The sequence below is a fragment of the Heterodontus francisci genome, unplaced genomic scaffold (genome assembly GCF_036365525.1).
Source record: "Heterodontus francisci isolate sHetFra1 unplaced genomic scaffold, sHetFra1.hap1 HAP1_SCAFFOLD_59, whole genome shotgun sequence".
In the NCBI taxonomy this organism is placed as follows: Eukaryota; Metazoa; Chordata; class Chondrichthyes; order Heterodontiformes; family Heterodontidae; genus Heterodontus; species Heterodontus francisci.
In genome coordinates, this window is record NW_027140758.1 from 9,070,089 (window position 1) to 9,090,365 (window position 20,277).

At 44.2% G+C, this 20,277-nt stretch overlaps 1 non-coding gene across 1 annotated transcript; it reads right to left on the minus strand.

The window, feature by feature from the left end:
• Window positions 1-383: 383 nt before the first annotated feature.
• trnat-ugu (transfer RNA threonine (anticodon UGU)) lies at window positions 384-455 on the minus strand. Its single transcript has one exon. It is a non-coding gene; the product is annotated as a tRNA-Thr (tRNA).
• Window positions 456-20,277: the final 19,822 nt, after the last annotated feature.

A 20,277-nucleotide genomic window follows, 5' to 3' on the forward strand; every position in this document is an offset into this window, starting at 1 on the left:
TGTGTTGTTCTGGTATGGAATGCAATCCTGAAAGGTCAGTGGAAGCAGATTCAATGTTAACTCTGAATGGAATTGGATATTTACCTGACATGGAAAATCTAACAGGGCAATGGGGGAAAGGACAGGAGTGCGGGATGTGGGATTAATAGAATAGCTCTGTTGAATATCAAGCAAATGCACAGTAATAAGGTTCAATGCTTGGACCTCAGTTATTTTCACTCTATCAGTGGCAGAGAAGGCTCGAGGAATCATGTGGCTGCTCCTCACGTTTTTCCCAGTGTCCAGGATAAAGTGTAACATCACACTGATTTCCAGATGGCCGAAACAAATGCAACTGACATCTTTTGTGGAAACATCACATTGAAAGTGAGAAACTAATCATAAGGCACGGACGGGGATTGAACCCGTGATCTTCAGTTTACAAGACTGATGCCTTACCACTTGGCCACCATGCCTTTTCGTAATGGACACCTGAGGCTCCAGAGGAGGATTTGTGATTCTTTTTCAATTTGGTTGAAACAGCATCGAGAAACATGCACATAAATAAAGAGGGATTGTGGAATGGGAAACAGATCAGCCTCATTTACATTATCAGCATCATGAAATCTTCATTCAGACGTTCCATTCCCATCCTCAGCTTTTCTCACATCTGTACAATAATATAAGAGTGGACATTGGGTTGTTACTGGGCAGATTATATAAATAGACTATGTGCATCATCACAGGAAGTGATGTAATATAATCTGTACGGCACCTCATGGAGAGTTGCAGATGAAACCTTCAATGCATGGTGTGTAGAGTAAACTCAGGTTATTTTAACCGTCAGATTCTTATAAATTCTGTACTAAGCCTTGACAGATATCAGAATATTATATGGGGGCCACAGTAAACCAAAGTGAAGGTGGAGAAATCTTTGCCTGCACCTTTGAAAAGGTCACTGGACTGAACCAAGCCGAGGAGTGGCCGAGATGGTTCCAGAGGTTTGCAAGGTATCGTACTGCATCGGGTCTCGTGCAGAAGCCAGACATGGAGCAGGTCAGTATGCTATTGTCTGCAATGGAGGGAGTGTGCAGGCAACATCCTCATGAAGAACAGAAGGCTACATGTGAAGAAGTTATTTAGGCACTCAAGACCTATTTTAATTGAGGAAAAAAATGTCATCGTGGAGCCAAAGTTAAAACGCTGCATTTGCTGACAACGCAACCACCAGGTGACGCTGTACTAGCACATGCGCAAATGCAGCCTCTTCCACTGAAACGTCACTGTCTGTGACATTCAGGCAGCTGCCAGGATTAAAGATGGAGCTACTCAATTTATCACAGAAAACAACTTCGACCCAAAAATCCCCTCAAAGGTTGCCATCACCGCCTCCGTCCCATCCCAACAGTCCCCCGCTACCTCTTGCGCATTCGCCAGTTATATAGTACCAAGTCATCTTAATTCACCTAAAGTGAATGACTTTAGGAGCAGTGACTGTCGTTTCATAAGCAAATATGGCACATATCTACACAATGGACATGTTTTGGTTGATACTCGGAGAACGTTGCGCTATTTGAAGTCTGATTAGAAGGACAGCACCTCTGACAGTGCTGCACACCCTCTGTAATTCAGTGAGGTTTCATAGAGTTATACAGCACAGAAACAGGCCCTTCGGCCATCATGTCCGTGCCGGCCATCAAGTACCTATCTATTCTAATTCCATTTTCCAGCACGTGGCCGTAGCCTTGTATTCTGTGGCGTTTTGAGTGCTCATATAGATACTTCTTAAATGTTGTGAGGGTTCCTGCCTCCACCACTCCTTCAGGCAATGTGTTCCAGATTCCAACCACCCTCGAGGTGAAACATTTTTTCCTCAAATCCCCTCTAAACAGTGCCATCCCATTCTCCGGACGATCATTCCCCGCTTCCGCCCATCCCACTCTCTGACTGCTCACTCCCCGCTTCACCCACCACCACCCCCATCCTGCTCTCTGGCTGCTCACACTCCAGGCCATGGGCTCTGCCGCTTCCCTCCTCTCGGCCACCCGCTCCAACATTGCCCCATCACCCCTCGAGGCTCGCCTTGCTTTATCGGGTGGTGCGGTGAAGAATGATCGAATGTTGGAGCGAGAGGCCGAGAGGAGGGAAGCAGCATGGCTTAGAGCTAGTGTCTGGAGGGACGTGGGGGGGAAGCGGGGCGTGAGTGGACGGAGAGAGGGCAGTGCGGGGGTGGGGGGGTAGCAAGCGGCCGGAGGGCGGGGGAGCGGGGTAGCGAGGAGCGGGCAGCGAGCGGCCTGGAGTGAGTGGCCGAGGGGGTAGAGCGTTTTCCTGCGCATGCGCCAGTTAGTCCTGGAAGACGTAGGCTGAGCATGCGCAGCATCTCAGAGCGCAGGAGACTGTTTGTGCATGTGCGAGCTTGCAGCGCTCTGATGACGTCGGCTGGCCGCTGCATTGTCAGGAATCACTTTGAATTTAATAAGCGTACAAAACAGAAAGGGGAGAGTATTCATTCATTTATCAATGACTTGTACAAACTCACGGAGGTTTGTGAATACGGCAACTTAAGAGAAGAGCTGAATGGAGACAGGATTGTGTTCGGGGTATTAGACAACACCCTTTCAGATCATCTGCAGTCCAGGGCTGGTCTCACATTAATGAAAGAGTTTCAATTGAGCAGACAAACAGAGGTTAGAAAGTTTAACCAATCCGTTGTTCGAGGGGACAGGGAGAGTCTGATCTCCAGAGCTGCAGACTCAATTGAATTTGTTCAGAAAACAAAAGGAAAAATTAGTGGTAAAAGACAAGAAAGACGGGAAGAGCATCTCGTGGTAGCTGCAACCAATTGCAGTAGGTGTGGCCGAGAGAGACACAAGTGGGAAAACTGCCTCGCCAAAGAAGCTGAGTGTTTTTCCTGCAGAAAGATGGGACACTTTCAGTCAGTGTGTCTCAGTAAAATACCAGCACTGAATATAATTAAAGGGAAATCACCAGAGAGCAAAAACATTAATGAAGTACAGGATATCCAAAGTGTGGAAATACATTTTTTAGGTGAAGTCCAGGAAATAAAGTGAGAGTTGCTGGACGGCAGAAATTCTGAAATATTTTAAGATAGAGGTAGATAGATTCTTGATAAACAAGGGGGTGAAAGGTTATCGGGGGCAGGTGGGAATGTGGAGTTGAGGTTACAATCAGATCAGCCATGATCTTATTGAATGGAGGAGCAGGCTCGAGGGGCCGAGTGGTCTACTCCTGCTCCTAATTGGTATGTTTGTATGTAAGAAAACATGTTCTAGATACAATGAGAACTATCATTTGTTTGGAAATGGATTTGAACCCCCTTTTATCAAAAGGTGATGGAGCTTTAATTTTCTACAATTAACAGGCAAATCCTTGTGGAGTTGAGATTGACAGAAACAATGGGCTGGATTCTATAGAGCCCTCGACGTCGAGATCTGTGGTGGGGGTGGGGTGGGGGCCGCCTGAAGATGGCCCCGGATGAGGCCCGCCACGAACCTCAACGCTGGCAGGGCCTGGCTCGATATTGCCGGCGACAGCGAGGGCTTGTGGGGGACCCCCACCGCTCGGCAACGGGACCACAAACCTGCATTAATTATTATCCCATCACTTCCTGATATCCCGCTGCGATCTTCAGCCCAGTGGCTGGCACTGCCGTGCCTTCGGAGCCCCATCCGGGCAAATGAGGTGCAACACTGGTGGGGAGGGGGGAGAAGGTAAGTTTCTCAGTGTGGGGGTGGGGGGACGGAGTCAAATTAATGTCATGGGTGTAGGGGATGGTGGGAAGGGTTATAGTTTACAGTTTGTGCAGTTTTGGGCGGAAGGTCAGATTGTAAAGGTAGGTTTTGGGAGGGAAGGGCAAATAATTAATTTAACTGTTATTGGGGGATGGGAGAGAGGCAAAAGCAATGTATTTATTTGATTTCATTTAATCTTCCTTTAAATATTTTCCAGTAGGACTAACAGCCCTTTAAAAATGGCTGACACTCCAGTACAGTACTAAGGCAGTGCTGCACTATCATAAATGCTGTTTTTCAGGTGAGACAGAAAACTGAGTATCCCTCTGCCCTCTCAGGTGGATGTTAAAGGTACCATGGCACTATTTCAGAGAATAGAAGGGGAATTATTTCTGGGGTGCTGGTCATTGTTTAACCCTGAATCAACATCATTTAAAAACAGATTATCTTGTTTTTATCACATTGTTGTTTCTGGGAGCTTGCTGTGCGCACATTGGCCACCATGTTTCCTACATGACTACAGTGACTACACTTGGAAAGTCCTTCATTGGCTGTAAAAGACTTTGCAACGTCCTGTAGTCGTGAAATGCAAGTCTTGCTTTTTCCATTGTTATCAGTGTCATTGTGATCAAAAGAAAGGATTCGTGAGCACAAAATTTAAATCAATTTTGATTAAAAAAAATGTAAAAGCATCTATATTCTTGCACTGTACTTAATAATCTCCATCTTCCTATCCTTACAGAGTGCAATGTCATCGACCCCGAAATTGATTCCACAATCTCATGGAATCACAGAGTCAGAGAAAGTTTAAGGCACAGAAAGAGGCCACTTGGCCCATCGTGTCTGTTCCACAAACAATTTCAGCCGAGTTCTGATGAAAGGTCACAGACCAGAAACGTTAACTCTGTTTCTCTCTCCACAGATGCTGCCAGACCTGCTGAGTATTTCCAGCATTTTCTGTTTTTATTTCAGATTTACAGTATCTGCAGTATTTTGCTTCTGTGTTACATTGAAAGTTAAAACTGGCCCACCTGTCTACAATTCACACTGGGGTCTCCCATGAAATGATTCTGTGTAATGTTGTTAGAATGAATGCAGACTCCGAGCACAGAGCTTCCTGTGGGGAATTGGGGATCTGAAAACCAGCAGACTGCAGGAATTTCCACTGGGAGCACAAATTCACAAAATCTACCTTTTATATATCGATTCATTTTGATTGTCCTTTTGGAAAATTATTTTGAAGCAATTTAAACATCAACCCACAGCTCCATGACTGGGTCAATTATGAGGTCATCCTCTGACAGGTCATGTGACAGCTGGAGCCACAAGACATCAGAACCAGATTTGTGACTGGATTAAAACCCGGAATCCTGTCCCAATAGCTTTTCAAATAAAGCTGTTCCTGTTTGAAAACACAGCAGTTAAACTTTCTGCCTGACCATGAGGGGAGCTAGGGAGAAATTTACAAAACTCAATCCTTCAACAAAATAGTTCAAAAATCATTAATATCGAAATCATGTGAGGATTCATATGCAGTAGAGAAACAAGCAGAATACAGAAAGTACAGAGGAGAGCTGAAAGAGGAAAAGAGATCAGCAAGAGAATGTATGAGAAAAGATTAGCAGGTCACATAACTGGGAACACTGAAGTCTTTTACCAAACATATGGACAGACAATGAAAGGGTGGGTCAATTAGGAGATCCTGTGGAGGCAGAGGGTGTGGCTGAGGTACTAATTAAGTACATTTCATCTGGCATCATAAAATGAGCGGATGTTGCAAATGTCACAGTAAAGGAGGAGGAAGTGAGAAAATTGGACGGAATGAAAATAGATAAAGAGGAGACAATTACAAGGTTGGCAGCTCTCACAGTAGAAAAGTCACCCAGTTTGAATGGGCTGCATCCTGGGTTGCTGAGGGAGGTAAGGTTGGAAATAGCGGAGGCTCGAACCACAATCTTTCAATCCTCCTTGAATATGGGAATGATGCCAGAGGACTGGAGGAATCTCCTCAAGATTCCACATGAATCAGTATCCGTAATTTAACTTTACATATTTAAAACATGTTTACAAAAACAGTAGAAGTACTCTCATAACATAAAAGCAAAATACTGCAGATGCTTGAAATCTGAAACAAAAACAAAAAATGCTGGAAGTACTCAGCAGGTCTGGCAGCATCTGTGGAGAGAGAAGCAGAGTTAACGTTTCAGGTCCGTGATTCGGCACACTACAATCTGCCGGACTGAACATTAAATTCAATCATTTCAGAGCATGACGGACCCCACCCCCCCACACCCCCCCCCCCCCCCAACACACTTTATATGTTTAGTTTTTTTTCTTTTTTCTTTTTTATTTGGTTATTTTATTTCAGTTTTTTTTAGTTTGGTTAGTTTGTTTCCACTGTGTCTACCCATTGTTTCTGTTTTTAAAAAAATGTTTAATGTGTGTGCTCGGAGTGCTTTGTGCATTACAGTCAATTCACACCTTCTCTGTCGTAACGCTTTGTCTTTCAGCACACCATTGAGCACTGTTCAGCACTGTTCGCCTTTGTTCCATGCCCTTCTGGTCAGTTATTCTCTGTGACCTTGTCCAATCAACACCTCTTTTGTTATCTCTTGCCCCACCCCCAGCTTTACTTGCTTAAAACCTTTTCATTTATAATGTTGTCAGCTGTGATGAAGGGTAACTGACTTGAAATGTTAACTCTGCTTCTCTCTCGACACAGATGCTGAATAAACCTGCTGAGTATTTCCAGCATTTCCTGCTTTTACTCTCATAGCACAGTTAACCTGTTTTTTCTCTCTCTGTTCATATTCTGTCTCAGTGTTTGGATCTCTCACTGTTTGGATTGAGAATTGAGCTTGTATCAGTCCTGTGATGGACAGATCTGCTGAGTATTACCAGCATTTTCTGTTTTTTCTTCATTTCGGATCAGAATTTCTTATTGAAAGACGGGGAATGCTGTTTCAACTGCTCCGGGGATACCTTCATGAGTTGCTGAAACATTCTAATTCCTATTCCCACACGGAACGAGGCCAGGCAGGAGGAGATACCTGTGACTCAATGATCAGACATTGCAGCTCATGAAGTGTGTTTTCTGATGGTCGATGGGTTCCTGTGTGAAGTTGACACGGGTTTGGTTATTCTTCCTTACACTTTGACCCTTCAGTTAGTTCTTTGTGTTCAGCTGTTTCAGGTGATGTTACTGAGTCAGGAATGTTGGTCAGGACAGTGCGAGAATTCCCTGTGATTCTTTCAATAGCGCTGGGGAATCTTTAACATCCACCAACAGGGCCTCATTTAATTGTCACTTCAAAAACCTGCTGGCAATTATTGCTCAGGATTACACTGAGCTGGGACACTAAGGATATTCAATTAATGAAATCAGTACTTTAAACTGAGAGCAATAGTCCCTCCCACATCCTGATACCTTAGGATTTCTGAACTTTAATTACTGCTTCATTCCTTGGTTTGTGGGCTGGTTCACCACCTGTAGACATTTGAGACACTCACAGGCACTGGTAATCTCTAGGCTTAGAGTCAGAGAATCATAGACAGGTTACAGCACAGAAGGAGGCCATTCAGCCCTTTGTGTCCATGCCAGCTCTCTGCAAGAACAAGCCAGCTAGTCACACTCCCCCGCCTTTGTCTGTAACCCTGCATTTTCTTTTCTTCAGATAATTATTAAATTCTCTTTCAAAAGTCATGATTGAATCTGCCTCCACCACACTGTCAGGCAGTGCAACCCAGATCCTAACCAGTCGCTGCATAAAAAAGTTTTCCCTCATGTTGCCTCTGGTTCTTTGGCCTTTCACCTTAAATCTGTGCCCTCTGGTTCTTGACACTTCTGCCAATGGGAATAGTTTCTCCCTATCTACTCTGTCCAAACCCTTCATGATTTTGAACACCTCTATCAAATCTCATCTCAACCTTCTCTTCCCAAAGAAGAACAACTCCAGATTCTCCAAAATAGTAGAAGGCTTTCTATTTCTACTGGAAAATGGGCAGAGAGAAAGAGTATGAGACAGAGTTCACAAGAGAGAGAAAAAATTGGGTATGTGTCTGTGAGAGAGAGCAAGACAGAGGGAGGGAGAGTAACTGTCTGTGTGTGAGAGAGAACACAGCCCAGTCCCAATATAATTGCTCTTTCTTGATACTATTCGATAAACTCAGACCCTACCCAGATACCGACAGCTTCTCTCCCTCAATGCTGTTCCCCGCCCTGACTGTACAGAAATCCCCTCTCAAAGCTGCACATTAGCACTGGTCTCACTGCTGTTCCCTGCCCTGACTGTACAAAAGTCCCCTCTCATAGCTGCACATTAACACTGGTCTCACTGCTGTTCCCTGCCCTGACGGTACAGAAATCCCCTCTCATAGCTGCACATTAACGCTGGTCTCACTGCTGTTCCCTGCTCTGACTGTACAGAAATCCCCTCTCATAGCTGCACATTGACACTGGTCTCATTGCTGTTCCCTGCTCTGACTGTACAGAAATCCCCTCTCATAGCTGCACATTAACACTGGTCTCACTGCTGTTCCCTGCCCTGACTGTACAAAAGTCCCCTCTCATAGCTTCACATTAACACTGGTCTCACTGCTGTTCCCTGCTCTGACTGTACAGAAATCCCCTCTCATCGCTGCACATTAACACTGGTCTCACTGCTGTTCCCTGCTCTGACTGTACAGAAATCCCCTCTCATAGCTGCACATTAACGCTGGTCTCACTGCTGTTCCCTGCTCTGACTGTGCAGAAATCCCCTCTCATAGCTGTGCACTAACACTGGTCTCACTGCTGTTCCCTGCTCTGACTGTACAGAAATCCCCTCTCATAGCTGCACATTAACACTGGTCTCACTGCTGTTCCCTGCTCTGACTGTATAGAAATCCCCTCTCATAGCTGCACATTAACACTGGTCTCACTGCTGTTCCTTGCCCTGACTATATAGAAATCCCCTCTCATAGCTGCACATTAACACTGGTCTCACTGCTGTTCCCTGATCTGACTGTACAGAAATCCCCTCTCATAGCTGCACATTAACACTGGTCTCACTGCTGTTCCCTGCCCTGACTGTGCAGAAATCCCCTCTCATAGCTGCACACCAACACTGGTCTCAGGTGAGTTTTGAGTGGTCATTAAATGATCCGACAATGGCGTGGCCTCGGTTAATAGCAGTTTGAAGCCGGATATCAGTTTTAAATTCCATCGGCTCATCCCAAAAACCGACCTTTAAACAAGTCAAAACACTGGAAACACACGATGGCTCATTCAACATCGATGGAGAGAACAAAGACGTTTACTGTTGGGGTTTGGACAATGAAGAGAAACATTGGAACTTGACGAGGACATTCAGCCTTTCGAGTCTGTTCCACCATTCAATTAGATATTTGCTGATCTGCATATTAACACCATTTGTCTGCTTGTTTCTGTAACCCTTGGTACCTTACCTAACTCAAATCTATCATTTGTCAGAAATAAATAAGGAAACTGATTCATCGAATTTCTTAAAAGCAAAATACTGCAGATGCTGGAAATCTGAAAAAAAACCTGAAAGTGCTGACAAGACTCAGCAGGTCTGGCAGCATCTGTGGAGAGAGAAGCAGAGTTAACGTTTCAGGTCAGTGACCCTTCTTCAGAACTGGCAAATATTAGAAATGTAAAAGATTATAAGCAAGTAAAGCGGGGGTGGGGCAAGAGATGACAAAGGAGAAGGTGTAGATAGGACAAGGCCACAGAATAGTTGACCAGAAAAAGGCAAACAATATGTTAATGGTGTGCTGAAAGACAAAGCATTAGTGCAGATAGGGTGTTAATGGACTGAAAAACTAAACAGCCACAATCACAAACATGAAAACAACAGTGGGTAGGCACAGTAGAAACAAACTGAACAAACTAAAATAAAGTTTTCTTTTTTACTTTGCCGATGTCTTTGTATATATTGTGGATCCTTCTTCAGACTGTCTTCTTTCACAATGTAGTTCTGACCTCTGGTGATGTTGATCGTAATCAGCTTCAACTTGCTGATAGTTTTGGAACTGAGCAGATTTTCTTTGCTTGATTCTGCAACATGGAACTCAGTCTGACATGTGGACCCCTGGGAGGACTTAAAAGTAACTTGGATGATCCCTAGGACTGGTGGAGGAGTATCTGATCCATGGGAGAAGATTTTAGATATCAGCTTGTTTAATTACAGTTTCTGTTTTCTCTGTTACTTGTGGAATGTCGGAGCATCCATTATGTTGATCATTGCTCCGAGTCAATTACTGCAGATATTGTCGAATTACCTCTGAACACATCACACATGGGCAGGTGTCGGGACTTGTGGTCGCGAGCAACAAAAATCTTCTCTCGTGCTGCAAATATGTAATCTTCCTTCTGGCATTTAAATCTATGAATGTTTCCTGCAGGCTTCGATCAGCATACTGTAGTGAAATATCCCATTTTTCTGCATACTTTACACTTCTTCCCTCTCGAAGGACAAGTTTTGTAATAAGGATCCTCACCACTGCAATGATTGGATGTTTGAATGTGATTGTGACTTCTGTCTTGGTCTTCCTTGACCTTTCTCTGGGTTTCCTCTGTGTCCTTGTGTTTTGTGTGTTTCTCAGGGGAATCTCGTCGTCACGTTATTTGCCTCTTTCTCAGACTTCTGAGTCTCATCATGTCGTGGTCAAGAGTCTCGCACCATATTGTTTTGCTTGCCTGAAACATAAATTTCAGAGTGAGGATTTGCCCTTGCTTGAAAATATCTTGTTAGAAAATGCATCGCAACATCATAATCACTATCGGTTCCAGTGTCTCTGAGTGTATTGAAGGTATTGTCAACTTTTGGTCCAGCAGAGTGCAGGAGTAATGCTCTCTTTCTTCGGGGTGTATTGATAGCGAGTGCCATCATTAGGAGTTCAAGTCTTGTGAGCCATTTGCTCCAGTGTGGCCCTGGGTTGCTGTCTATCTCTGTAAAGGCTGGAAAGACTGGCTGTTGTTGTGCACACATGATGATTGTTGTTTATTTAAATCTGGAATTGTCAATGTAAGTCTTCTGTATGTCCCTGGTTGTCTGTGTGATTACTTCTTTTTAATCCTCAATGTCAGAAAAATATAGTGTTGTGCTGTGTTCTTACGTCTACATTAAATGATGACCCCAGGCTTTATATTCAGATTCAATACAAACAGTATTTATTGTCTTTCTTATCTACATGGCATGATCACAGGTCCCAGGTCTTTTTCTCATCGGTGTGTGTGCGCTCTCTAAAAGCCATGTGAAGAATGTGTCTCTCAAAATGGTGTCTCCTTATATATGTATGATGATGTCATCTGTTGCATCAGTGGCTTGGTCTCTTAAAGGTACCGTTTCTTAAAGGTGAAGTCACCATTACACAACATTGCAAGCAATGAGTCAGCCACGCTCGATAGAGTGTCAGGAATGAAGGTCAGAGGAGCAGACCAGGCTGGAAACACATAAAGAACGAGGGGCAGCCAATGTGAAAAACAGGGAATAAACAATATGGCATGGGTGGTGTTTACAATACCTCGAATCTCGGTTTGATTCTCTTCCAGGTCAGAGGGAATTCTAGCAACATGATGTCTATGGAATCACAGAATGACGAACAAAGAGACCATTTGGTCCATCATGCCAGTGTTGTCTCTTTGGTAGAGACAAATTACAATTAGTCCTGCTGCGTGGCTTTTTCCTGTAATCCTGTACATTTTCCCTTCCAGCATCTATCCATATCCCTTTTGAAAGTTACGATTGAATCTGCTTTCATCTCCCAATCAGGCAGTGCATTCCAGATCACAACACATTACTGTATAACAAATGGTTCTTCATGTCACCTCTGGTTCTTTTGCCAATCACCTGATATCTGTGTCCTCTGCTTACTGACCCTTTTGCCACAGGAAACAGTTTCTCCTGATTGAAAGTGTTGAGAACCATCATGATTTTGAACACCTCGGACAAATCACTTCTGAACTTTCTCTGCTCCAAGAAGAAAAACCTCAGCTTCTCCAATCTCTCCACATAACTGAAATCCTTCACCCCGGTATCATTGCAGCAAATCTCTTCTGTTCATTTCTTGCCCCAGAAATAATTGAAATGAAATGTTTCTAAGAAAATGCATGAACTAAATAAAAAGGAGAGAGAAATAAATGCTGAGCAAAATGGATATCAATGTTTGGAAGGTAAAAAGAGCAAAGAGATCGAAATTTTATTATCGAGGAGTGAGAGGAATAAATAACACTTTGGAGATTTTGTCAGTGGATTTACTGATAAATTTGGGAATTGAGAGGAAGCTGGTTCATGGAGAAAAAACTGCCAACCCGGGGGTGGAGCCTACAACTGCATCCGTCCAACAAGAGACAGAGTAGAAGTGACAGTTCAGTCAGTGGAACAGGACACTTTTAATCTCAGGATTATGGGTTGGATGATACACTGTGGGTGCCCGTGAAATTCCACAGGAGCTAATACAACACCTTGCTGTCAGTGGCTCCTTGGTCAATGGGTGTGATTCTTGTTTAAGGAGTGTGATTAATGAAAGTGTGAGCGACCCCAGGTTCAAATCACCAATGAGCTCTTGGCATTTTTAGTTTAATGTTACTGATTGGTGTCAGCCTGACGGAGCTGGCTTCAGGATCAGAGAACTGGATTCAAAGAGCTTGTCGACAAAATTGAAATTTACACAATGTACACATAGCCAAGTGAGAATATAAAGTTGTCGCAGTAATTGAGACCTGACTCCAAAAACAACAGGACTGGGTTCTGGAATGGACTGGAATGGAAATCTTCAGTGTTTCTGTTGTTTGGCTTGCATTGACTCATCGATTTTCTTGTTTTTCACTTTGTCGATGCCTTTGAATAATTGTGGATCCTTCTTCAGAGTGTCTTCTTTCACCAGGTAGTTCTGACCTCTGATGATGTTGATTGTAATCAGCTTCAATTTGCTGATAGTTTTGGAACTGAGCAGATTTCCTTTGCTTGAGTCTACAACATGGAACTCAGTCTGACATGTGGACCCATGGGAGGATTTGAATGCCACCCCTGCGTTGGAGTTGCATCCATCCAATAAGAGACCGAGTAGAAGTGACAGTTCTGTCAGTCGAATATGAGATTTTTAATGGCAGGGTTGTGAGTTTGAGTCAAAAACAAGAAATGCTGGAATCACTCAGCAGGTCTGGCAGCATCTGTGGAAAGAGAAGCAGAGTTAACGTTTAGGGTCAGTGACCCTTCTTCGGAACTGACAAATATTAGAAAAGTCACAGATTATAAGCAAGTGAGGTGGGGGTGGGGCAAGAGATAACAAAGGAGAAGGTGCAGATTGGACCAGGCCACATAGCTGACCAAAAGGTCACGGAGCAAAGGCAAACAATATGTTATTGGTGTGTTGAAAGACAAAGCATTAGTACAGATTAGGTGTGAATACACTGAATATTGAACAGCAGCAAGTGCAAACCTGAAAAAAAACCTGAAAAAAACAGTGGGTAAGCAAACTGAACAAACTAAGATGAAATGAAATAAATGCAAAAAAAGATTGTAAACAATGTAAAAAAGAATGTAAAAAAAAAGGAAGAAAAAACAACTAAAAATGAAAGTAAAATGGGGGGCTGTCATGCTCTGAAATTATTGAACTCAATGTTCAGTCCGGCAGGCTGTAGTGTGCCTAATCGGTAGATGAGATGCTGTTCCTCGAGCTTGCGTTGATGTTCACTGGAACACTGCAGCAATCCCAGGACAGAGATGTGAGCATGAGAGCAGGGGGGCGTGTTGAAATGGCAAGCAACCGGAAGCTCAGGGTCCTGCTTGCGCACTGAGCGGAGATGTTCCACAAAGCGGTCACCCAGTCTGCGCTTGGTCTCCCCAATGTAGAGGAGACCACACTGTGAGCAGCGAATACAGTATACTACATTGAAAGAAGTACAAGCAAATCGCTGCTTCACCTGAAAGGAGTGTTTGGGGCCTGGGATAGTGAGGAGAGAGGAGGTAAATGGGCAGGTATTACACCTCCTGCGATTGCAGGGGAAGGTGCCCTGGGACGGGGACGAGGTGGTGGGGGTAATGGAGGAGTGGACCAGGGTGTCGCGGAGGGAACGATCCCTTCGGAATGCTGACAGGGGAAGAGAGGGGAAGATGCGACTGGTAGTGGCATCACGCTGAAGGTGGCGAAAATGGCGGAGGATGATCCTTTGGATATGGAGGCTGGTGGGATGAAAAGTGAGGACAAGGGGAACCCTGTCACGGTTCTGGGAGGGAGGGGAAGGGGTGAGGGGAGAGGTGCGTGGAATGGATCGGACACGGTTGAGGGCCCTGTCAACCACAGTGGGGGGAAATCTTCGGTTGAGGAAAAAGGAGGTCATATCAGAAGCACCGTCATGGAAGGTAGCATCATCAGAGCAGATGCGTCGGAGACGGAGAAACTGGGAGAATAGAATGGAGTCCTTACAGGAGGTAGGGTGTGAAGAAGTGCAGTCGAGGTAGCTGTGGGAGTCAGTGGGCTTATAATGGATATTGGTAGACAACCTATCCCCAGAGATGGAGACAGAGAAGTCGAGGAAGGGAAGGGAAGTGTCAGAGATGGACCATGTAAAGGTGAGAGAAGGGTGGAAATTGGAAGCAAAGATGATAAAGTTTTCGAGTTCGGGGCGGGAGCAGGAAACGGCACCGATACAGTCATCAATGTACCGGAAAAAGAGTTGGGGGAGGGGGCCTGAGTAGGACTGGAACAAAGAATGCTCAACATATCCCACAAAAAGACAGGCATAACTAGGACCCATGCGGGTACCCATAGCGACACCTTTTACTTGAAGGAAGTGCGTGGAGTTGAAGTGCTCCCGCCCCGAACTAGAAAACTTTATCAACTTTGCTTCCAATTTCCACCCTTCTCTCACCTTCACATGGTCCATTTCTGACACTTCCCTTCCCTTCCTCGACTTCTCTGTCTCCATCTCTGGGAATAGGTTGTCTACCAATATACATTATAAGCCCACCGACTCCCACAGCTACCTCGACTACACTTCTTCACACCTTACCTCCTGTAAGGACTCCATTCCATTCTCCCAGTTTTTCCGTCTCCGACGCATCTGCTCTGATGATGCTACCTTCCATGACGGTGCTTCTGATATGACCTCCTTTTTCCTCAACCGAAGATTTCCCCCCACTGTGGTTGACAGGGCCCTCAACCGTGTCCGACCCATTCCCCGCACCTCTCCCCTCACCCCTTCCCCTCCCTCCCAGAACCGTGACAGGGTTCCCCTTGTCCTCACTTTTCATCCCACCAGCCTCCATATCCAAAGGATCATCCTCCGCCATTTTCACCACCTTCAGCGTGATGCCACTACCAGTCGCATCTTCCCCTCCCTTCCCCTGTCAGCATTCCGAAGGGATCTTTCCTTCCTCGACACCCTGGTCCACTCCTCCATTACCCCCACCACCTCGTCCCCGTCCCAGGGCACCTTCCCCTGCAATCGCAGGAGGTGTAATACCTGCCCATTTACCTCCTCTCTCCTCACTATCCCAGGCCCCAAACACTCCTTTCAGGTGAAGGAGCGATGTACTTGTACTTCTTTCAATGTAGTATGCTGTATTCGCTGCTCACAGTGCGGTCTCCTCTACATTGGGGAGACCAAGCACAGACTGGGTGACTGCTTTGCGGAACATCTCCGCTCAGTCCGCAAGCAGGACCCTGAGCTTCCGGTTGCTTGCCATTTCAACACTCCCCCCTGCTCTCATGCTCACATCTCTGTCCTGGGATTGCTGCAGTGTTCCAGTGAACATCAACGCAAGCTCGAGGAACAGCATCTCATCTACCGATTAGGCACACTACAGCCTGCCGGACTGAACATTGAGTTCAATAATTTCAGAGCATGACAGCCCCCCATTTTACTTTCATTTTTAGTTATTTTTTCTTCCTTTTTTTTTTACATTCTTTTTTACATTTTTTACAATCTTTTTTTGCATTTATTTCATTTCATCTTAGTTTGTTCAGTTTGCTTACCCACTGTTTTTTCAGGTTTTTTTTCAGGTTTGCACTTGCTGCTGTTCAATATTCAGTGTATTCACACCTAATCTGTACGAATGCTTTGTCTTTCAACACACCAATAACATATTGTTTGCCTTTGCTCCGTGACCTTTTGGTCAACTATGTGGCCTGGTCCAATCTGCACCTTCTCCTTTGTTATCTCTTGCCCCACCCCCACCTCACTTGCTTATAATCTGTGACTTTTCTAATATTTGTCAGTTCCAAAGAAGGGTCACTGACCCGAAACGTTAACTCTGCTTCTCTTTCCACAGATGCTGCCAGACCTGCTGAGTGATTCCAAAATTTCTTGTTTTTGTCTCAGATTTCCAGCATCCGCAGTATTTTGCTTTTATTTTTGTGAGTTTGAGTGCCATTTTGTTTTTCCCTTTTTTAAGGCTTCATCAGCAGAGAGTACAGGGAGTGTTTGAAATGAGCAAGCCTCGCTTTGATTCAGGACTCTTACCTCTCTGCAGCATCTCACTATGAAAGATTGAATTTGATCTCATTTCATTCTCAGCTCGGGGTCTGTGCGGCTCAGTGGCACTTCTGGCTGTCTTCCGCTTCACAATCCATCAGTACTGAGAAAGCAATGGGGAATATTACTCACATGTTGTATTCTTTAATTTTTTGGAAAACTTGAATGCATGTATTTTCTTCCAAAACAAGGACACCAAGCCACTGCTCATGTAGGGCTGAAATAGCTCAGTTGGGAGAGCGGTAGACTGAAAATCTAAAGGTCCCTAGCTCAATCTCGGGTTTCAGCAATTTTGCTTCCTTATGCGTCCCTTGCCTTGGTTCTGATTTTCCAGTTGCACAATTTACTTTGAGAATATTTACCAAGCACCAGTGGATTGAATTTGAGAAACAACACAGAGTCATTTACAGCATAGAAGGTGGTCGTTTGGCCTATCATGTCCATGCTGGCTCTCCCCGGAGCAATCTAGTCAGTTCCACTCACCAGCTCGATCCCTTTCCTCCTGCAGGTTTCTTTCCTTCAAGTATCCATCTAATTTCCTTTTCAAATCATTGATTGTCTCTGCGTCCACCATACTCGTGGGCCAAGTCATTACCACCCACAGGATAAAAAATTCCACCTCATCAAGGATGGGAAATACTTATATCTTCTCTATTTGCTTATTCTCTATTTCTATGAGAATAGACTGGCAGTCAACATGAAAGGAAACCCAAAAATCTTCGAGCAGCATGTAAATGATAAGTGGGTAGTAAGAGGTTGAGTCGGGCCTATTAGGGACAAAAAGGATAATATAAGCTTAGAGGTGCAGGGCAATGTTAATCTACTTCATGAGTACTTTGCATCAGTGATCACCAAGGAAGTGGAATTTGACAAAATATCAGTTGAAGTGAAGAAAGTAGAGGCAATGGAGAGAGTACAAATTAGGAGAGGGAGGTACTAAAAAGGCTGGCTGTGCTTAGGGAAGATAAATCACCTGGTCCGGATGGCTCACATCCCAGGTTGCGAAAGGAAATGCGGATGCAGATAACGGAAGGGCTTGCTATAATCTTCCAATCTTCCCTGGATATGGGGGAGGTGCCAGAGGTTTAAACAGTGGCAAATGCGACACCCTTATTCAAGAAAGGGTGTAAGGACAGTCTGGGTAACTACAGGCTAGTTAGATTAACAGCAGCGGTGGGTAAGATTTTAGAAAGAATAATCAGGGTAAAAAATCAACAGTCACTTGGAGAGGTTCGAGTTAATTAAGGAGAGTGAGCATGGATTTATAAATGGGAGTTCATGCTTGACTAATCTAACTGCATTTTTTGATGAACTAACAGAGCAGCTTGATGAAGGGAATGCAGTGGATGTTGTTTGTATGGATTTTAAGGAAGCGTTTGACAAGGTACCACATAAAAGGGCGGTTAACAAAATTGAGGTTCGTGGGATAGGAGGGTCAGTGTCCAATTGGATAGAAAATTGGTTTAAGGACAGAAAACAGCGAGTCTTATTAAATGGTTCTTTGACAGACTGGAGGATGGTCGACAGTGGTGTTCCCCAAGGGTCAGTGCTAGAACCACTGCTTTTTTTGCTCAAGGTAATTGACTTGGATCTTGGAATACAGAGTAGAATCTCAAAATATGCCGATGACACCAAACTTGGAGGAGCGGCAAACAGTGAGGATGATATGAACTGCCTGAAACAGGACAGTGATAGGCTAGCAGAATGGGCAGACAGGTGGCCGATGGAATTTAATAGTGACAAGTGTGAGGTGATGTAAAGGAATAGGGAGAGGCAATATATACTTAATGGCACAGTTCCAAAGAGTGTGCTGGAATAGAGGAACTTGGGGTTCATGTGCATCAATCTTTGAAGGTGGCAAGACATATTGCGAGAGTGGTTCGCAAAGCAAATGGGATCTTGGGCTTCAAAAATAGAGGCATTGAGTACAAAAGCAGTGAAGTTATGCTGAACCATTATAAAACTCTGGTTAGGCCCCAATTGGAGTGTTGCTTCCAGTTCTGCTCAGCAGACTTTAGAAAGAATGTGAGGGTCCTTGAGAGGACGCAGAGGTGATTTACCAGAATGGATCCAGGGATGGGGGATTTTAGTTACAAGGTTAGGTTGGAAAAGCTAGGATTATTCTGCCTAAATCAAAGGAGATTGAGTGGAGAATTGATAGAGGTGTATAACACCTCTAGAGAACAGGCCATCCTGGACTGGGTATTGTGTAATGAGAAAGGATTAGTTAACAATCCTGTTGTGTGGGGTCCCTTGGGGAAGTGCGCCCATAATATGATAACATTCTTCATTAAGATGGATTGTGAGAGAGTTGATTCCGAGACTCGGGTCCTGAATCTAAATAAAGGAAACTATTAAGGTATGAGGCGGGAGTTGGCTATGATAGATTGGGGAACGTTACTTAAAGGGTTGACAGTGGATAGGCAATGGCTAGCATTTAAAGAGCGCATGGATGAATTACAACAATTGTTCATTCCTGTCTGTGCAAAAGTAAAACAGGAAGGGTGGCTCAACTGTGGCTTACAAAAGAAATTAAGGAAAGTATTAGATCCAAGGAGGAGAAATATAAAATGGCCAGAACAAGCAGCAAACCTGAAGATTGTGAGCAGTTTGGAATTTAGCAGTGGAGGACAAAAGGATTGATTAAGAAGGGGGAAATAGAGTATGAGAGTAAGCTAGCAGAGAACACAACAACTGACTGTAAAAGCTTCTATAGATATGTGTAGAGAAAAAGATTAGTGAAGACAAATGTGGGCCCCTTACAGTCAGAAACGGGGGAATTTATAATGGGGAACAAAGAAATGGCAGACCAATTAAATAAATACTTTGGATCTGTCTTCACAAAGGAGGATACAAATTATCTCCCAGAAATGTTGGGGAACGTAGGGTCTAGTGAGAAGGAGGAACTGTATGAAATCAGTATTAGTAGGGAATGTTTGGGAAATTGATGGGATTGAAGGCCGATAAATCCCCAGGGCCTGATAATCTACATCCCAGAGTACTTAAGGAAGTGGCCCTTGAAATAGCAGATGCATTTCTGATCTTTTTTCAAAATTCTATCGACTCTGGAACAGTTCCAATGGATTGGACGGTAGTTAATGTAACTCCATTATTTAAAAAAAGAGGCAGAAAGAAAACAGCGAATTATATACCGGTTAGCCTGACATCAGTCGTGGGGAAAATGCTGGAGTCCATTATAAAAGATGTAATAGCAGAGTGCAATAATAACTCGTCTCCACTCCTAGTATTTCTAAATCCCACACATTCACGATAATGTGAACAATTATTTCCTGTTGTGTCTCTCTCAGATTTGTAAACTTCACTGTATTGGAGTGAGGTGACATCTACTTTCGGGAAGCAAGAAATGCAATCAAGCAGCAGAAACTCCACAGTCTGTCAGGGTTCAAGAAACATTGCAATGTGAGGATACAGCGAAGTGGTTTGATTGGGTAGATGGAGACATGATTCCACTTGTGGTGGTGTCTGAAGCAAAGGCCAGAAATACAAAATTGTCAGCAATAAAAGAAATGAGGAATTCATGAAAAATGTAGTAACGTCGTGAATGGTTAGAATGTGGATAGAATAGAAAGTGAGATTGGATGGACAGAAGCAGTCTGAAAGGATGGCTGAAACAAAAGGTGAGTGCCCTGAAACGTTAACTGTGTTTCTCACAGCACAGATGCTGCCAGAGCTGCTGAACATTTCCAGCACTTTCTGTTTTTATTTCAGCATTTGCAGGATGTTGCTTTGATCTGAAAAAAAATGGATGATTGGCTGGGGGGTTCCAGTGAAATTCCACAGCAGCTAATAAAGCCTGACCTGTCAGTGGCTCGTTGGTCTAGGCGTATGATTGTCGATTAAGGGAACATGGTTAATTAACATGCGAGAGATCCCGGGTTCAAGTCCCAGACGAGCCCTGGTCTGCTGGCATTTTTAGATTAAGGTTATCTTTTGGTTTCAGCCTTGCAGAAGGTGGAATTGACTTCCATGCGGAGCTGGCTTGAGGACCAGACAACTGGATTCAAAGAGCTTGTCGACAAAATTGCAATTAACTAAATGTCCAGA